At 40.0% G+C, this 13,648-nt stretch overlaps 1 protein-coding gene across 9 annotated transcripts in view; it reads left to right on the forward strand.

Moving 5' to 3' along the window:
* SLC10A7 (solute carrier family 10 member 7) overlaps nt 1–13,648 on the forward strand; it is a 138,982-nt gene that overhangs the window by 17,259 nt on the left and 108,075 nt on the right. The window lies entirely within an intron of this gene.

The raw sequence follows: 13,648 nt of genomic DNA on the forward strand, positions 1-13,648 counted from the left end.
CTGTGCTTTGAGCAGATGGTTTTTATTGAACTATTTATTGGTACTTGGGGTTTTTTCCTTCCCTGAGTGGTGAGTGCATTTTATATCCATCAATGCATAGAAGGAGCCAAAATTATTACTTACAATATGAATTTCATCCCTGTAATGTGTCCCAGTCATGCAGCTCCATTAGCTATCTCTAGAGTTCCTCATATCTTCTCAAGTTTTCTATAACCCAAAGCAACTGGGGGTCTTTGGGGTTTTTTCTTTCTCTCACTGATCTCCTTTTGTTTATCAATAGTGGTTGTAGTAGAAACCCACTGGTCGAAGTGTTGAGGGGGAAGGGGATTTTCAAAGGCATACTCCTCTGCTCTTAATTCAGCAGAGCAAATCCAGGCTAACGTGAGGTGTGTGAAATCCCCAGTCAAGCCCTTCAACTCCAAGCTCTTCACTTTGTATAAAGTTTCAGATTCTCCAGCACCTTTGAAAAGCAGCTGATTTACTAACCCAAGGTGTCAGTGGTTGAGTTAGACTTGGGATAAGATTTAATCTTGGCTCTGGTTGCCGGTACCTCTGAGGGTCTTTCATATGGCTCATAAGGTGTCCAGTGGAAAAAGTCCTGGGAGTGCAAGAGAGTAGGGAAGTGCAAGACTCTTAGAGTTGTGCAGTTAAGATGTATAAAACAGAACTTGCAGTCTTGTGCATGTTCAGCCTTCCCTTGTAGCAGTTGTGCCATAATCCAGAATGCTGTAAAACAGCCTGTTTAAGTTGCGCTAAACTGGGCTGTGGCTGGAAGCTACCTGGAATCGTCACAGCCTTGTGTTTTTACAGCTGTGTTTGCACAACTGTCCTAGATCTGACTTTGTAAGAGTGTTTTTAGAGGTTTTGCAGTTGCTGTTCTGCAGTGCTTGGCTGGGAAGCCAGTTTTTTGTCTGCTGCGGCACAATCACTGACCCTGAAAGCTGTTTGTGGCATAAAGAAGCCAGGACAGAAGGAGAGTCTTGCTCTCACGCTTGACAAAAGTGGCCTTTTAAAGAAAGGTGGTTTTGTATTTGTCTTGGTCTGCAGGTTAATTCACTGTGAAGTTACACTGTGCAAGAGCTTCCTTTATTTAGCAGTGAGTGCTGTATGAAATGCATTGTGTATGCAAAGCAAGCATTTTTAACTGTGAACAATTCAGAGATAGTTATATTAAAGTATTTGCAGAGAGTGGGGTCTAGTGCTCTAAAATTCAGGTTCTGGACTCCTTGCTATTTAATTTTATGCCTGTTTTTGAGAGATCAGGTATTTTGCTAGCAAGGAAAGTGTTACCCGCTGTCCCTTTGAAGGCTTAAAGGCTGTTTTGGGGGGCAGTGAAAATTATAAAGATAATTCAAAAAGTTACAAGTGATTTGTTTTCAGTGGAGTGTTTTTTGCAGTCTAAATTCTATTGAGCACCTGCATTCACTGTGTGAGGGTGCTTTTCTAATAAAAACCTTTCTTTTGTCAGAGCGGTGCAGTTGTTTGCTGGCACTGAAACCCAGGGATGTGCTGGGTTCTGGTTCCACTGTCCCTCACCTGTTGCCTTACAGCTCACTGCAGATACATCAAAATTAAACAAGTCTATTGAGAACAAAAAGTGCCGCTTAGGAATTTCTTTAGTGGGTTTAGTCAAGGAGAGCGTTGCTGTTGGAGTTCTGAACACTGACTTGTAAAGAGATAATTGCATTGTTTCCTCTCTCTTGATTTTACCCTTTCTGTGTTAAAATAAAAGCTTCAGCACATTTCACTTGGAAAATTTTTCTATTCTATCCAAGCACTCTTTTAGCTGGCGTGAATATTTTTGCTTAGTGGCTAATAAGAATGTATAGAAAAGAAAGCAAATTGAACATTTCCGTAATTTCTTTTCTTTAGCTCTCTTTTTGAGTGTGCAGTATTAAGTCCTGAATTGTGGAAATCAAAGCTGTAAAACATGAAGCAGGACTGTCAGTTGAAATTATTATTCTCTTTAAATTTCATTCTTTTTTAAGGAAACTAAATTTATTTTACTATTTTTTTTTCATCATTGTGATCATGAAAACATTGTGAATGTTTTTGTCTTCTAAATTGTTTGTCAATTTATTCAATATGTGTTAAGAAAATGTGTTTTACGTTCTATAAGGAAAACCTCATTTGTGTGAAAACAGGACAAATTCTTAGGTTACTTTATATACAACCAAATAAGCCCAAATTTATTTAAAATCATTTCATAGGAGAAGTGTGGATGTTTTAGAAGTGTTTTCTATTTGTACTTTTCTGTTAAATTGACTTTTTGTTTGTTTGTTAGTTCGAGCATGTGGCAAAAAGTGTGGAGAGCAGTAGAGCAGCAAATTTTTACCGAGTCCAAAGCATTTTTTAGGCTCCAATTTCTGGAAAATATTGATCCTATGATGAAGTCTGAAAAGAGCAAGCTGCTGATAAAGTGTTTCTGGATGTGTTGAAGTAAAGCCATGTGTTTCCTGAGAATCCATTTTCTGACATGCAGACCCCCTGCTCAGGTGCTTTCCTGCTCAGGCAGGATTTTCACGTTCCCTCATGAATATGTCCTTTCCTATTTGAAATCCACTTTCCTGCCACTTCTAGATTAGCAGAGGGAGGAGAATAGCTGATGCAGAAGCTTAAACTCTTGTACTCACATGGGAAGTCCCTATGAGAAGATGGAAGTTTTGAGGGGCAGGAGACTGGTGAAGGAGTGCCCTGGAAGCACAGCAGCCCCTGATAATTAATCTCTGTGATGAGGGAGAAGTTGTTTTGCTGTTAAACATAATCTTTGCCAACCCATCCAGTACCTCATGGTATATACCCCCTAAACAAGCTGCATTTACAGGCTCCTTGCTTCTCTGGCACTAGGGGATCCCTCACCAGGCTCAGCCTGACCTCCCCAGGTCTGTGCTATCTGCCTCCACATCCTGCCCTGCCCCAGGCCCTCAGATGCATCCCCAGGGAGTTGGCACCAGGAGGGATTTTCCCCAAGATTCAGGGGAACAAAAAATTTGTCTTTAATTGAGGTGGATACAGTAGGTCTGACTTCATCCATTTGTTTTTAATACTAAAGACATGTTTAGTAAGACCTGCCTAAGCAAACAGAGAAGCTTTGCCTGTCAGCAGCCATATGCTAACCAGGTTGTCTAATGCAGTAATTCTGATAATTATCTGGCACATGAGCTAAAGAGAGTGTCACTGGGCTGGAACTGAGCTGTGTTTGAGCTGGTAAGTTGAGAGCAACAGTGTATTTCCTGAATTAGTTTGCCAATTTTTGTGTGTTACTTTAGTGAAATTTTGCAACTGCCTGTTCTAGCAGGTATTGTGGATTATTGCAACAGGATTCCCAAAATGTTGAATTTCTAGCGTTTGGATGATTTTGCTTAGTTAGACTTTTTTTGTTTGTTTGTTTTGTTTGTTTGTTTGTTTGTTTTTGTTATATTTTTTAATGATCGAAATTCATTTTGTTTAATGGTATGGTTGCAAAATGTCTGTAATGTATACGGGGATGTATACTTGAGGCGTGCTGTGCGAGTGCTCCAGCTCCAACTGCATATCCAAAACCTTTTAAAAGGAAATCTCAATGAGCCCTATGGGACAAAGTAAATTATTACATGTGGTGAACTCTTAAGTCATAGACCAAGGTCATGGCAGTGAGAGTGTATTTCAAAAAGGTTTTATCTGTGCTTGGAAAGCAAATGAAATCTCTCATCATTAACTTTAGAATTATAGTTGTAAGAGGATTTTCACTAGAGGTGAAAGATCAAGTTCATGGCGGACATAATGGAGTCTGAAAAGTTATTTCTGAGACATAATACTGGGGCGTGAAACGTTCACTGAGGTTTTCACATTATTGAGTTTACAGCCTGTAATCCGGATACTGGAGATCAGAATGGCCCTAATCGTTGCTACTGTCATGGCTTTATTTCCACCTTTGGAAAGGGGGAAGTTTTTTAATTTAAATTGTATTGTAAAGACTTTTAAAAAAACTTCCTAGTTTTTCAGGTGTGTCTGTCTCTGCCATTGCACACAGGCTACCTTAATAATAACGATCCCTCTATAGGAAGATAATTTAGTAAACCTGAATGATCTTAATGAATCAATCAAAGCACGTGTGTGTGCATGTCCTTATTTGCTGATAGTTCACATAAATCAGAAAGAACACATGGTGAAGGGAAACAGGGCAGAAAAGCGTAAGTGGAACTAAGGTTCTTAGAGACCTAGATTTTTATCCTGTCATTAGAAATAGATATTCCTTTGTCTGTTTGTTCAACGCAGTGCTCTATTTTGCGGAACTTTGCATGTGTACACACATTCCAGTGGTACCAATGAGCAATAGAAACCTGCCCAAGAGTAGAGTCTGAACTCTGTGCCTGCACCTTGGGATTGGTTTTGCAAATATCCCTGCCTGTAGCAGCACTTAGTTGCTTACAGAGTTTATAGTGCTCTCAGCCTGTTTGCATGCAGAAGTGGTGAAACCTGCCAGTGATGTGCTGCATTTAAAAGATGAGCATTAAACAACCATGACCAAAAATAAATCTGTTTGTGCTTTTGCTGTCATGAAGGTGATTCCATTTGCAGGAAAGTTTCAGCTGTTGCAGTTTTATTCAGAATAGTCTGCTTAGTCCTCTTTTCATGCCATTTCACTTTTGGGTTAAAATTCAATGTTTTGCTGTTTTGTTTTCTTAAATCCTTCTACCTCCTTAAGAAAAGGTATTTGTTCCTCCAGTTACAACTGCAAATGACAAGCGCATACATATTCTTGGCAAGTGTTATTTTAATCTCTTTGAAAATATTAGCTAATTCTACAGATTTTGTAACTGGAGCTACAGTAAATCAGCTCTAAGAGTGGCTATCAAGTTGTGTTCTACTTGAGCAAAGTATTTTGTTTCAAAATGAATGTTTTTCTTGGGAAACCTTTCATATATTCAATGCTTACAAGATTACTTAGAAGTCTGATAAGAAGAGGAAGCATAAACTGGCTTGATAGGTTACCTGTAATTCAAGAAATGGCAGCATTAAAATTAGGCATAAAATCTCAGTTCTGATCTATGCATGTGTTTTATGCTTCTGTTTTAAAATTGTGGTCCTGCAGTTTAGGAAATATATCCTATAACAATTTTTTCTGTACTGTTAATGTCATGTATGTAATCTCAAAAACACTTGCTGTACTTTCCTTACCCAAATGGCCTGGAATATCAGTGTTGAGTGAGACTTTCTGTGTAGATTATGTCCTCTAGGGTGTACATTTTAATAATTTAGTCAATGGTCTCTCTTATACCTTTTCTTCTCAACCAGCAGTGCCACCTCTTCTGTGCAGTTGTGAGGCATTTCTGTTTCTAAGCCTAATCACAAATGTCTGTGACCTATTGATACTGGGACTACTGCTTGCAGCACCTATGCTGATGACTTCTGCATGGCTTGGTTCTCTGTAATTTATGATCTGAGGGACTCAGAACAATAGATGGTATTTGTAGGTATGAAATATACAGAAAGTTCCAAATTATTGTACAGTGCTGTCCTCAAATCCCTTCTACGAACAAGTCACTCTGGAGTATCTCTGCTTCACAAGGAGTCTGCTGTCATGGCCCCTTGAATAACGAGTGCCTCTGTTGCTACTTCTGGGCTTCCAAACCTTCCTGAAACTCCCAGTAGATAAAACTCAGAGTTTTATCTCATCTTCTGCAAATAACAACAAAATGCATACCTTGTAGCCTTGATTTCTTTGTTTTAATTGATTCCTCAGTATTTTAATTCAAATTTTTTTGGAATTTAGACTATTCCATTTAATTAGCTCAGTTCTATAGGTAACAAAGTATACATGTATGCAAATTTAAACCACCAGCTTATGCAGGAGTTTTGTGTAACTTTGTTTTATGTAAATATGAACTCCTGGAATGTAAGGATACTTTAAACTGAGGAACTTTGTGAGTCTGCCCGCTGTGCTCTGTCTGTGATCAGGATTCAGATATGCATGTTTGTCTTTAGAATGTCTACAATCTTCCTCATTGTCTTAGCCGCACAGTTATGCTTACCACCCTCACAGTTCTTCCCCCATCTGTTATTTTTGCATAATCTAAGTCCTTGTGCACATTGTCTAAGCATTCTGTCATACGTCTAAGTGATCAGACTGATTTTAATTTCTCTCCTCTGTTTGCTGTTTGTCATCTTCCCTACTAGTATAAAACCACAGTGTAAATCTGTAGTTGTCTTCGGTTTCCCTGACTGTCTGGTTTTAATTTCAGTCAGTGCTTCCAACTTGCAGGAGGATTTTACACTCAGATGAATGGCTTGTCATGCTAGCTTATCATATAGTATCTTGTGAGGTGCGTGGCTCATTTAGCAACACTTCCAGCAGGCTGTGTTCATGGTTTCTTTATCCGCTTGTGGGTGTTTTTGTTTGGTTTGTGAGTAGTGGGAGGGCAAGAGTGTCTTTTAATACTCTTAATATTTTTTGCAGCCTAATGCAGATCTGCCATACAAGCAGATTTTAAAGAGATTTCCTGTCTTTCAGGCTTCAATTTCCTTCTAAATTGTGTGATGCGAGGCAATGGAAAATTTCATTTTGTCAGGTTATTTCCTCCTGTGGAACATATTGTAATATGCTGAGACTTTATTCTGAGCCATCTCATTTCTTAGATGTTTTTACAAAACGAGAAATAGTTGAACTGGGTTTTCCTTCTAATTAGCACACGCCAGCTGCTGCCAGCACAAGAACACCTATGCTGCTAGTGAAGGTACCTGGAAACTTGGGCATGATTCTTCTCCTTTATCCTAGTGTAAATCTGATATTCTTCTGTTGAAGTCAAAGCAATGGGCTGGATCAGTGTAGGTGAGAGTCACAGAGGAAAATTGGATCTATGTGATTTCTAGTAGGTGGATTCTAGAGGCAGCAATTGGTGTGAAGTGGTGTCCTGATGCAAAAGTGTGAAGCTGACATAAGTGCCAAGTGGATGCATAAATAAGTAGAGCACTGCATTTTTGTCCACTGTATTCTCATGTTAAATACTGTCTTTTTGAAAATACGGTCTTTATTTCAAATGACTGAAACTGCCTGTAATTTTAAAATAGAGAAGTAAAAATGAAGGATCAGTATTGTTCGTGCTATAAATGCTTCCAAAGATGGAGCTCTATTTATGGGCTAAGTTTATGACATTATCTTGAAGTTAGAGTAACTTATCTCTAGGAAGTGTGTTCCTCAGGAAACATCACTAAGCTGCCCCTCTACTATCTCCTTATGCAGGTATTAGAGGACTGTAAAGTCATTTTATTAGCTGACAAACTGTGTAATTACAAGATAAGAAGCAGAGCTTTGCCCAGTGGAAGAAATGTGTAGTTCTTCCATCTACATTCAGAAGCCTGTTTCCTCTAGCTTTCATTGGAGGCGAAGGCAGCCTCCAAAACCCAGGAGAATTTAATCAAAGTGGTTTATGGATGTTTTCTCCTGGGTTTGTTCATACAGACAGAAATGAAACATAGAAATAAAATACCTAAACCATGAAAAAGTGTACAGTATGTACATGTAGTCAGCAGTGAAATATAGAGCTAACTGTTAAATGCCCTGGATTGAGAAAGAGGAAAGAACGTGTACCGGCTGTATAGACAGCCTTTCAAATATGTGGGTTGAATCCTAGTTAGGATTTAGTACTTGGGGGGGATTAATGGTTCTGCAGTGAGATCAGTGCTTGAACTATATGCCATTTAAAATATTACTCATTAAACCCTTTTTGGTGTAGACTAACTAGGTTCTTGGAGGAGTTCTTTTTCATGGTGGTGTTACTAATGTCCAAAGGGCCTTTCCTCTCTCTGTTCCACTGTATTGACAGAAAAATGGGGACTATTCAATTTCATTTCCAAATTAGGAGAAGTGTTAACATGGATTTTGTTTGAAGGCAGTCCTTTTTTCTCTGAAGTTTGTTTTCATATTTGATTTGCTTTTGTATGGACATCTTGGCATTCCTGTCATGCTACAGTGCTTTCTGTTTGCAGCTGTAGAGCTTTTGGAGAAGGGCTGTGGGGAGCTTTATTCACTATTAGAAAACCTCACAGAAGAGCTGTAAGTTCATAATGGATAGTGCCAGGCAGCATTAGCTACCGATGTTTGGATACCCACAGAACATAAATCAATACTTAGAGTAAACAGAGGAGTATTTATGTTCTGGACCATTTGCTCATTTGCTGTTGGAGTCCTGGTGGTGGCATATGGCCTTGCAAATAAGGCTGTAGCACCTATGTCTAGGCTGTAACTGCAGTATTTAACACAATCTTACAAGAATGTGCCTTTAGGCACTGTGAGAAATGTTCATTAGAGCATGTATATAGTTTAAATTTTACTGTTTTTGATGTGTAGAATTCGTGTGAGATTTCTTTCCTTTTTTACTGTCTTTTTCTGCATGTTTTTGTGAAGCAGATACTGTGGCATTTTCTGGAGTTCTGTTTATCATTGATTTAAAAGGAGTTGAGGGAAAGGCAACTGTGTGGGATGCACCCCATTTGAATTCTAAGGCTGGTGAAGACAGAAGGTATTAGGTATCTACAGTGCATAAAATACCAAAATTAAAATTTTGCCTAGTTTGAGCTTCACTTTTTTTTTGTTACCTGTAGTGATGCCAACTCACCAGTAAAGTCACATGCTTTTCAAAAACGCCTTAGTTTGACCTGTTCTGCCTTACAGCACTTTTCTTGTTACACTGCAGTCTGGATTGTTCTGCAGTAGACGATGTGTTGATAAGTCCAATACAAGTTTTTACTGTGATGGTATGGAATGTTTTATGACTTTTTCTTGTTTCTGTTGTGTCAAACATCATAGCTACTTGCAAGATATCGAAGTCATCAATGAAACTCTAACAGGCTGATATCATAGCAAAGCTTTTAAGACAAACATTTGTTAAGCACATGTTACATAGAGAGCATAAAAACCAGTTTGTGTCGTCCTGGTGCTGCCAGTATTTTAAAATGTAATTATTTGGACTAACCCACATTCATTCTAACAGCATACCATACAGGCAGAGGAGCATTTGCTTAGTTCATATTCAGAAAGAAATAGCTTAGCATCTTTCTGAATATCTCAGAAGTATGCTGAATTTTTCAGGAGTTAATTTACTGTTAACATGATGCAGCTAAAGACAGTGGTGCACAGGTTCTTTTCTTATTGGTCCAAATGTTACAGTGCATTAGGAAACTGCTTAAATACTTTGGGGTAACTTTTTAGTGTAGCTTGTCCCACTGGGAATGGAATGTTGTGGCTGGAAAGGAAGCAGGATAGCTGTGGTTTGAGAAATGAGGAAATAAAGAGAGTGGGATGCTCTGTAACAGCAGGATCACCAGTGAAAAGCACATGATTTTCAAACTGCTTCTGTCTGTAGCACTTGCTAAAGGTTTACTTTGGAAACTGGTGTGATATGGCAGATTATTCAGAGATTTTGTCATAGCTTTGTTCTGAGCACTTTGAAAATATCTTGAAATAAGGCAAAGTTAAGTCATAAGGGCTTGCCTTGAGAAAAGTATTAGAATCTGACTTTATTTTGTGTCCATTCTTTTTAGCTTGCTCTTTCTAATAGAAGGGGAAAAAAAAGGTGTGGTGGCTGATTTGAAACAAAAGGACACCCACAGAGAAGTGAATTCTTGCTGTTATGTGCCACCCCTGGATTTTAAAAGTGATGCTTATTGGAATTACATGGCTCAGATAATGTTTGTTGTTATGGGCATTTTTAATTGCTCTCAGGAAAACACATGTGAGATTTCTGTTTATTCCAGGTCTAAATGCTCTGGTTCCTTGTGTTGCTGAGTGCAGGCAGTGAGTGAGCACTGGAAACACCTGGGATGTAGGAGCTCTGCTGTAGGAATAGGAAAAGAGCCCTCTGCAGGGATCCCTGCAACAGCTCTTGTCCAGCTGCCAGCAGTTCATCTGAGACCTACAGTGATTTGGACAGGGTGGGAGTCTGGACTAGAGGTTGTGGGAAAACCCAGGTAGCCTCTGATGCTGAGAGAGCCTGGCCTTGGACTTAAACCTTCCTTTGGCCTTGGACTTAAACCTTCCTTTGGCCTTGAACTTAAACCTTCCTTTGTCCATGTTTACTGCCCATTTGACTCCTGTGGACTGCCCCAGAGCAGGCAGTCGGGCACTCAGCTGGATCTGTTGCAGTTGTCAGAGGGTCATTCTTCAGGGATAACACTGTTGGCAGCTAAAACCTACAAATAACTCAAAAATAGTGTTTGAAGTGTCGGAATATTTTTTAACAGGCTTTGAAAAACAATGCTTGATCATGCAGCGTGTCTTGGTCTTTCAATAAAATCTCCATTGAATCCACCCATTCCTTAAAGGATTTTTTTTTTTTTTTAAACTTCTGTTTGCCTTTGTCACATGTTCTTGCTTGGATTATCATTCATTAGCTTCTCCAAAGAGATTAACAGTTCCTTAAAACAGGATCATGTGCATTCTGGTGTTCTGTGTGAAAGTGGTGTTGGAGAGCCGAGAAGCCCTGGGTTCCCTATAGAAATTTGCAGACGATTTTGATACTCTAGTCCACTCAAAAAATCTGCTGATACCGTAATGTTTTTTCCCTTGCCAGGACCCTCCTTGCCTGGTGTCATTTCTTGAGCTCTCCTGGGATGAGATTAGTCTAAAACAACAAAGTAGCCAGATGTCTGGTTCTGAAAGAGTCCCAGAGGCCAGGGTATGGTAGGCAACAGTAATCGCTGGGGGCTGAAGATCAAAGATACCTGAGAATTACTTATGGGCACATACTATGTGTCATTCCCATTATTAACAGTCTGAGAAAATTTGTATCCCTAATTAACCCTTTTGTTGGTTAAATTTTCTTTCCAGTACAGTCCTGTCTGTAAGAACTATTTGTTCTTTTTGATACCATTACATGTTAGTTCAAAAAATAAAAAAATTAAAAAGTAAATAAAATACTGTCATAATAGCAAATTTATGTAATTCATTCAGATGGTTTTTTATCATGGTCGTTTGTAAATGTCAGGAGTGAGCATGATTTATTTCTCTTTGTTTACTGTGCCATCCTTTGGACTAGTGTCATTCTTATCCAGAACTGTGTCAATAATGATAGTCAACTTGTCAGGGTGGTCATTTTAGTTTATTGCTTCCTAATAATCTAAAGTGAATTAGTATCTAATTCCAGGGATGGGATGTCTGCATATCATTGCTTTCTCTCTTATTGATATTTCTAATTAAATGGTAATACTTTTAGTATTTGACACCTTTAGCGATCAGCACTTGTTTGTATTACAAATTCTGAAATAACAAACTGAGACTGTAAGTGCTGACTCTGAATTCTTGTAGTGCTTTAGGAATGAGTGACTCCTAGAGAGAGGAAAACCTGACTGTGGCCTTCTGTGCTTCTCTTTTTTTTATCTTCAGGTGAAAATAGGAAGGTTGCGAGTTGAAAATCTATTTTGCTAAGTAATAATGTTCTCTGTTGTTGTAGAATTGAAGACTGAACAATTTTCCCTGACTTTCGAATAATAATGTATAGTTATCAGAGATAGCTGTTGTTTGTTCTGATCACTGCAATTTCACCATCTTTAACATTATACAAATCATGTGTGGCAAATACCGTATGTGCATGTTTAGTTTCTGGTCACACTAAGTTTGTGTGTGGTTTAATATCTATATTGCAGGTGTTTAACAATTCTAACAGGCATTTTGGAGCTAGCACTAAGTGAAGAAAAGATCCCTGGAGTGCGTTAAAGGGTTGAATTGATTTGTCTGTTTCAGGCTTGACAGTCTCACTTCAAACCATTTTATTTGAGCAAGAAACCCCAAAAGCTGACCTGCCTGAAAGTCTATTGTGTTTTTTTATATACTTTCACTTCTGTCACAGGTGGTGTGGCAGATGCTGTCTGCATCTTCCAACGCAGCCATGTCTGCTGCTCCATTGTCCCCATTTCTGTTCAGCTGCACACCCAAAGCTTTGTTTAAAACAAATCGCCATCTAAAGAAATGTGAGGGAAAAGCTCTCTGGTGAACCAGGGTTATTTAACCTATGGCTACCAGCAGGTACAGCCAATCATTATCGGAAAATTTCAATGAGGTTCATAATATGAATAGGATGGAGACAGGTACTGTGCCTCTCAGAGGTGCACGGGAAGGGGCAGCTGCACAGGAGTGGTTTGCAGGCAGTAGCTGTTCTCATAAGGATGGTGGCACCCTGGATTTTGGATCATTTGTTGCCATTCATTCCAGGCACAAGCACTATGCTTGGCCAGCTGCCTGCTGCTCAAAAGATTCTGCCTGGCTATCCTAACATAAAGAAATGAGATCTTCATAACGTTTCAGTTCTGTTTTGCACAACCCTTGTGGGTTGCCTTTTTCTTGCTTTTCCTTCTCCATCGTTCCTTTGTGCGGCATTGCAGCAGTTTTTTTTGTCTGCACTGCTCTGTGGAAGGTTACAGTCAGAACTGGAATAGGTAAAATCCAGGTGTCCATGAAGTTGTGTCTGCAAAGGCCAGTCAGTGTGAAAGTGCCTCCCTTTGAGTTAGCTCACAAAGGCAGCAGGGGCCTTCCCAGGAGGGTGTAGAATCCCTAGCTGAGGTTTTGGGGAGAGCCCTACTGGATGGATTCACAGTGTATCTGAAACAGAATTCCTTTCACTTCATTCTCTTTTGTTATCTGCCTAGAGCTCTTGGAAGCCATTCCACTGCTGCTGACAAGCAAGAATGTGACGCAATCAGCAAATACTAGATGAGCCTATAGAAGTAGAGGCACAGACATCTCCCTGGGTTTTCGGGCTGGTAAAATTCATACATTTTGATCACTAGTGCCACCTCACCAGTTTAAGTAAAAAGGTGACTAGATCTGAGGTGATGTGGGAGATTCCAATGCAGTGCAGGAGCAGAGAAAAGCACTGCAGAACTACTTCTCCCTTACATGCTAGCAACTTTTTATGTTGAGAGATGAAGTTATGAGATGCTAGTTGCTGTTAAACAAGTACTTGGTATTTGGAACTGGTGAAATTACTGATATTTTCTGCAAGTAGATTGTCCCCTGCTTTCTTGTTCATGTGGCAAATTTCTGTACCATGAAATGCTATAAGGACCTGTAAAGCAGTTCTTGATTTGGATTTACAGAAAACTGGCTTTAGAGCAATGCAGGTCTTCGAGTGGACTCAGAAGCAAGTGTATATACAAGTGTATTGGATTTGCGTGGCAAAGCCAGGGTGCTACAGGGCATAGTCTGTGAGAAGCTGCTGGAAGTGGAGTGGCCAGTGGCCAATGCCAGCTGACTCCAAGATGGACCAGCCACTGGCCAGGGCCCATCAGCAGGTGCTGGTGGTGCCTCTGGGATAATGTAGTTAAGAAGGGGCAGAAGTCTCTGCAGAACAACAGTGAGGAAGGAGGAGTGAGAATACATGAGAGGAGCAGCCCTGCAGACACCCAGGCCAATGAAGAAGGAGGGGCAGGAGGTGCTCCAGGTGCCAGAGCTGGGATTCCCCTGCAGCCCATGGTGCAGCCCATGGTGAGGCAGCTGTGCTCCTACAGCCCATGGAGGGATCCACCTGCAGCCCATGGAGAACCCCACATTAGAGCAGGTGAATGCCTGAAGGAGGATGTGACTCTGGGGCAAGCCTGCATTGGAGCAGGCTCCTGGCAAGACTTTCAGATCCACGGAGAGAGGAGCTCGTGCTGGCAGCACTTGTGACCCTGT

Source organism: Chamaea fasciata, unplaced genomic scaffold, assembly GCF_029207755.1.
Source record: "Chamaea fasciata isolate MVZ Bird 193981 ecotype frontalis unplaced genomic scaffold, bChaFas1.0.hap1 SCAF_6, whole genome shotgun sequence".
Taxonomy (NCBI): Eukaryota; Metazoa; Chordata; class Aves; order Passeriformes; family Sylviidae; genus Chamaea; species Chamaea fasciata.